Below are 6,183 nucleotides of genomic sequence, written 5' to 3'. Positions count from 1 at the left end.
ATCTTTGAATGGCCCAATGTACCTTGGATTTAGTTTTCCCCGTTTACCAAATCGAACAACGCCTTTCTATGGTGAAACCTTAAGCATGACCATCTCCCCAATTTCAAATTCTATATCCTTTCTTTTAATGTCCGCGTAACTCTTTTGTCGACTTTGGGCGGTTTTCAACCGTTGTTGAATCTGTATGATCTTCTCGGTAGTTTCTTGAATTATCTCCGGACCTGTAATTTGTCTATCCCCAACTTCACTCCAACAAATCGGAGACCTGCACTTTCTACCATAAAGTACCTCAAACGGTGCCATCTCGATACTTGAGTGATAACTGTTGTTGTAGGAAAATTCTGCTAACGGTAGGTGTCGATCCCAGCTGTTTCCAAAGTCAATAACACATGTTCGTAGCATGTCTTCAAGAGTTTGTATAGTCCTCTCACTTTGCCCAACGATTTGTGGATGATAGGCAGTACTCATGTCTAGACGAGTTCCCAATGCTTGTTGCAACGTCTTCCAGAATCTTGAAACAAATCTGCCATCCCTATCAGAGATAATAGGGATTGGTATTCTATAAGAGGATTCTACAGTGAATGCGTGTGAATATCGGAGCAGGTGAAGAAGATCTTTTGATCTTCTAAAGTACTTTATAAAATATTCACGGTCAACGCTTTTCCCGGTGTTCTTTTTTGGGCCGTATTAAATGGGTTGATCAAGTGTTCAATGTATTTGGGCTTGCACCAAATTATTGTAAGATGCTGAATATTTTTTTGAGCCCATAAGTATGCATACATTTGATTTAGCTGGTGGATTTTTTTTTTTAGATTTCAAATGTCTGTGTTTGTATAATTTAGCACTTTTAAGTGTTAAAAAAGGACTTATTTGCTGATTGCAAATACAAATAGTATATGCAAATACAGATAGTATATGCATTTTCGTATACAAATAGTATGATAGTTATCTATTGCGCATTGTATTTACATGAGAAAGTAGTGTAGGGTGTAAAAGTTACCAAAACCAGGATGTTAGTGACAAACATAATTTAAAATGTAAAATATTTAGTTGGTACAATAAAAGTTACAGTTACAAATGTATTATAATTTACATGCTGAATTTTGCTACAATTAGAAATTTACAACCATGCGGCTACCCAAAAATGTAAATTGTTTTTCGGATAGGAACTTAGAAGTTCATACAACATTTCCACATCCTCGAAAAATATATACCCTGACAGTTGTGTACAAAAGAAAGGTTTTTGTGTACAAAAGAAAGGTTATATTGCAGCACCAAAAGACTATCGATCTTAATCAGCTTTCTAAAGCGCGTGTTTACTGTCCAAGACAACGAAAAAAGTTTTCAACCTCCTGAAAAACCCGATCATTAATTTATTGCCTGCGACATACCTATTAGCAACCAAAAACTTCAGCCCGCCTGTATAAACCAAAAGCTCCTTCTTCCTTGTTCCTCTTGCCTGAATCAAACCCCCGCCGTTGAGGTCCAGGCGTTGATAACTGGATCTAGCATTGAGCTCTCTAAGTTGATTAAACTCTGGAGGCAGTTCCTGAATGATACCAGGATTAAATTATTAAAGCGTTGTCAATTAATTAACCGTGAGTAATATTTAAACAAATGTTATTAACTAATTTGTCTTAAAATGTAACTAACTCACCCAAAAAGTTCCTTATGGGATTTTGAAAAACGTGTATGTAACATCGACAGTCCCCCAATGTTATACCGCTCAGTGAATGCTAGCTGTTGCTCAGCACGTGTTGGTCTTGGACTTGAAGATGCTTGACTTGAACATGTTTAATTTAATTGGCATAAACATATAACACAAAATGTTAGTTATTAGGTTCATCAATGAAAGCAAATGGTGTATTATGGTTAAAAAAATAAGTAAACAAATTGACATTTGTTATCCATCCAAATATCAAAAAGTGAATATATCAAATAAATGTTTATAATCCACATTAGGTACATAAAGTCTAAGTGTGTGTCTGCTTGTTTACAGGCACAGATGTTTTTGCAGATAATGTAATTTATGAATATACTCAATATGAACTTAAATTCATGATAACCTTTAAAGCATTGTAAATGTTGTAAAATCATGAATAGCTCAATAAGCAAGTGTTAAAAACAGAAACTAAGCTACAATCTTCAGTTATGAGTTTCTTTTACAATGAAAGATTTAACTAAACAGTCAATTTATGTGCAATTTAAGGACACAAACTGTACTTGTGCAATTAAAAAGGTTGATTCAAATTTTGTAGGGTTTCATATCTTTAAAAAATGGTCTCAGTGTAAAAGACATCGCCATCATTAACCTTATTGATTTGTGTGTTTAAAAGTTGTAAAAGCTAGAGTGTTACAATTATCATTTGTAAAAAATTGAAACAAAACTGACAATTATAAACCCTAACACACATTTAATAATAAGAAAGTTTGCGAATCACTTAAGCTATAAATTTACTTTACAATCAAAGATGAACACAAACAACAAATGTATGTGCAAATTAATGGCATAAACTGCACTTATGCGATTATAAAGCCTGAGTAAGTTCTTTAGGGTTTCATATTCGCTATCGCTGATATGAATGTACAGTGCATGCATCCACAAGTATAAAGTAACCTAAATCTTTTTTGAGGGAAAAGGGATAACCTGAAGTCGCCATGGAAGGGTTGCGTGTAGCTGAGCAGTTGAGTATAGGCTGGATGAAAAATGATGGCGGTTGAGAAGGTTTTGTAAGAAAAGAGATGGTGTTAGTTGAAGAGATCTTTCTAATGTACTTCGTATCTATTTGAGCAAGTGAAGAGTTCTTGCTTTAAAATACTCGCTGCTTTATAGGTAGATTTTTCCTTTTTTTTTTCCTTTGGGCCGGATGAAAAATTTCCCACCAAATAAGTTATCTCCAGTTTATACAATTGCTGTTTCTTTATTTTTATGTTTTTTGCAACCTTTAACTGTTGTTTTAGTTATCTATTAAATTGTTTTCATTCACATGACCATCCACTTTCATTTATTGATTGTTTGATATGTTAGAGTGTAAATTCCTAGCACACTTAAACCATTGGATAGTTGCTTAATGCACAAAATCTAGGGAATTAGGAATGATTACAAACTGTTTTAGTAACGATAACAAAATTAACAAATTAACGATGTTTTCATTAACGAAATTGCACGTTACCACATGAAAAATACAGTACGATAAGATTAGAAACCCAAGTTACATTACATCATCTATCGTTTTACTAACGATTACAAAGTTAACAAATGACCATAATTTACATCATAAAGTGTCAGATGATTACAAGCATCTAAAAAGTTAAAGTCCAAACATATAAATAAACGGATTAATGGTAGTTTTGGTAGTTTTCCAAAACTATACAAAGGTTTTTAGGGTGCTGCCTTGTTACCGTTAACGCCCCAAAAAATAAAGCAGTTGTGCTCTTCTATTTTCCCTCTTCCCCGCGCATTTTCTCTGCGCCTCCCACATTTGCATCATGTTCTGTAGTAAATAGAGTGCGCCAAGCTGACCTGCAGTTTATGACATCCTTTGCCTCTTTAACTAGTTCTGGCTGTTCACTTGGTGGAGGTGGTGTGGTGGCCCCCAAGCCTGCTCAATGGCATATTGGGTATAATGAGCATACATATATTGAAGGTTGAAAATGGAACAACAATAAAACTGCAAATGAGAAGGTCATGGAAAAAAACTAAATATAATACAGCAGGGAAAATAAGAAGAAGATGGTCTAAGAGTTGAACCTTCTGGGCCTTGTTGGATGTCCGTCGGGCTGTGAATCGGGGTGACAATTGGTGTGTCGTTGGGCACTTCATCAAGCAGCCTGTCAACAACAAATTATGGGTATTGTTTCCTCGATTGCGGATTATAATGGAATTGAAATGTGTGTGACTGTCCTACAATAGCTTTTATAATGTCTGGAAGTTCATGGGCCTGGTCAAAACCTCTAACTGTCACTAGCTCACTGCATGTGTGGCCAACAATTTGGGTTCCAGCGTCACCAAAGAATGTAAAAAATGCAGTTGTTGAGTCATCATTGATGATTGTTTTTAAATAGTATCTGACACATATAGAAAATATTTTTAACTTAGTATAAACATAGTTGACGCGTAAAGAGTTGGGTAATTTTATTAGCATGAATATGGCGGGAACAAAATTAAGGTGTTATCATTTCATACGCTGGTCTGTAGGTTGCCTGCGGGCCATGTGTCCTGCAAGTGTATTTGTCAGGCTCATCGACTTCCTCTACAACCTTGATGGTGCAGTCATTGCAACTTTTATAGTACCAGTCTCTGTTACCACCTACTTGCTCGATAATGGCCTGGCAAGTGAATTCTACAGACTGCACAAGTATTTTTATTCGCATGTAACGAACGTGCAATTACAAAGGATTCTATTTTTTTAAAAATATTATACTTACCCTGTAGTTGTTGAGATTGTGTGTCAGTAGTTTTGCGATGGGAAATCTGTTGCGGTTGCGCTCAATTGCAAGGTCAGGAGATTTTTGTCGGTTAATCAGCAATGGTGGGTTGGCTAAGAAACGTGCCCTGTGCCTGTGTAAATAAGTCATGGCAATTATTGTCAAGTATTTATTTATAAATGGTTTCCATAATGGGAGTAAAAGTGCTTCTCACTCATTAATCGAATCGATAAATTCTTGAATTGGAGGATTGAAGTAACAATGTGTAGCCTGTGTTCCATTAAGTTGCAGCACACCTTTTGAAACAGAAAATGTAAAAGTTAGTTAGTAAATCAGTCATCATTGACCCATGAGTAGTTCAAAAATTTGGGAAGCAAGCAAGTATTATTTTGTTTTTTTTTTGTGTTGTTACCGCGGTAAACTTTTGGTCGACATGAGCTGACTGCCAAAATAACGGGTTTTTCCATAGAATCGTACGTGTCTGCATCAAAAGCAATTGCTAGCTCATTCCAGAGGGTTACTTGAACTGCGTCACCGCTGCATATAAATTTGCAGACAAAACATTATTTAGAAACTAATTATGGGACTACGTTGTAAAAGTCGCCTATTGTACAATAATGCTTGGAGTAAAAAATACATAAAAAAACAGTTTTAAATTGTAAATGGCTAAATGTTTCTAGCTGTATAGCCTAAATAAGGTAAATTATTTTTTTATTTTTTTTCAAATTTTGGTTAACAATGACTTACTTGAGCTTTGTGAGATCAATGGTTCTTCTTATAACCTGCCTGCGATTAGGATCTCCCATGACTATCGAGTCTTCAAGGCGGTCAATACAACCAATGTAGTCTGTTTGTTTAAAACATATATCAATGAGTGTCTAAGTGTAAGCTTAAAAAATAACTGCAACCATGGTAAGTTTACCTGCAAGTACAGTGTTGTTTGGCACATGGCTACGCAGCTGATTGTATGCTACAGAATCAAAGAAGTGGTCGGGGAAGTCTGCAAGTGGGAGGTTTTCGAAAGTTGTATTACGATCAAAAGCGAGGGTTGTCGGACTGGCTAACACTTTCTCCCACCTAGTTGTGTCATGACATGAGAAGTTTCGAATCATGTACACTTTGTTCAAATGCATAAGGTTGTCAAGAAAATCTTTGTCACCGTAGCGCATGTTCACAAGCATAGGATAATTCTGCCTAATGAAATATAGAATGCCAGACATGTGTATCAAATTGAAAATACAAATATCTTACAAAGTATTGTGAAAGTAACAAACCATTTCATCAATGAGCATGCAGCAGTAGCCAGTAGGTGCCTGGTTATGATAACTGTAAGTTACCCACTTTCGGTAGATCCTAGCTGTGATTGTCCTGTTTCTATCACCCGGTATTAACTGTCCTAGAGCTGTTATTTGTGCCATACTATTAAAGTAAAAAATATATTAGTAATATAACAATACATATGTATTAACTATGTACATATTTAATTTTCTAGCTTTTTTTTTAAACAGACACTATGGCCATTTGGTCCTGGCTTAAAATCGGCAATCGAGGAAAGGAAATCTGTGTAGACGATGTTCTTTGTTACATTGGGCCCACGATCTTTTTGTTGTTTTATCAACACTTTTAAACCTTATGGGGAAGTAGCTCGTGAGAGTGCAACATATAATTGCCCATGACCAAAGATAGGTTTTGGTAAATAAACACCTATCTTGTTGAGTGATTGACCTTGACTTTTGTTTATGGTCATCACATACG

This window comes from Rutidosis leptorrhynchoides, chromosome 6 (assembly GCF_046630445.1).
Source record: "Rutidosis leptorrhynchoides isolate AG116_Rl617_1_P2 chromosome 6, CSIRO_AGI_Rlap_v1, whole genome shotgun sequence".
Classification (NCBI taxonomy): domain Eukaryota; kingdom Viridiplantae; phylum Streptophyta; class Magnoliopsida; order Asterales; family Asteraceae; genus Rutidosis; species Rutidosis leptorrhynchoides.
This window is presented reverse-complemented; position numbering follows the sequence as displayed.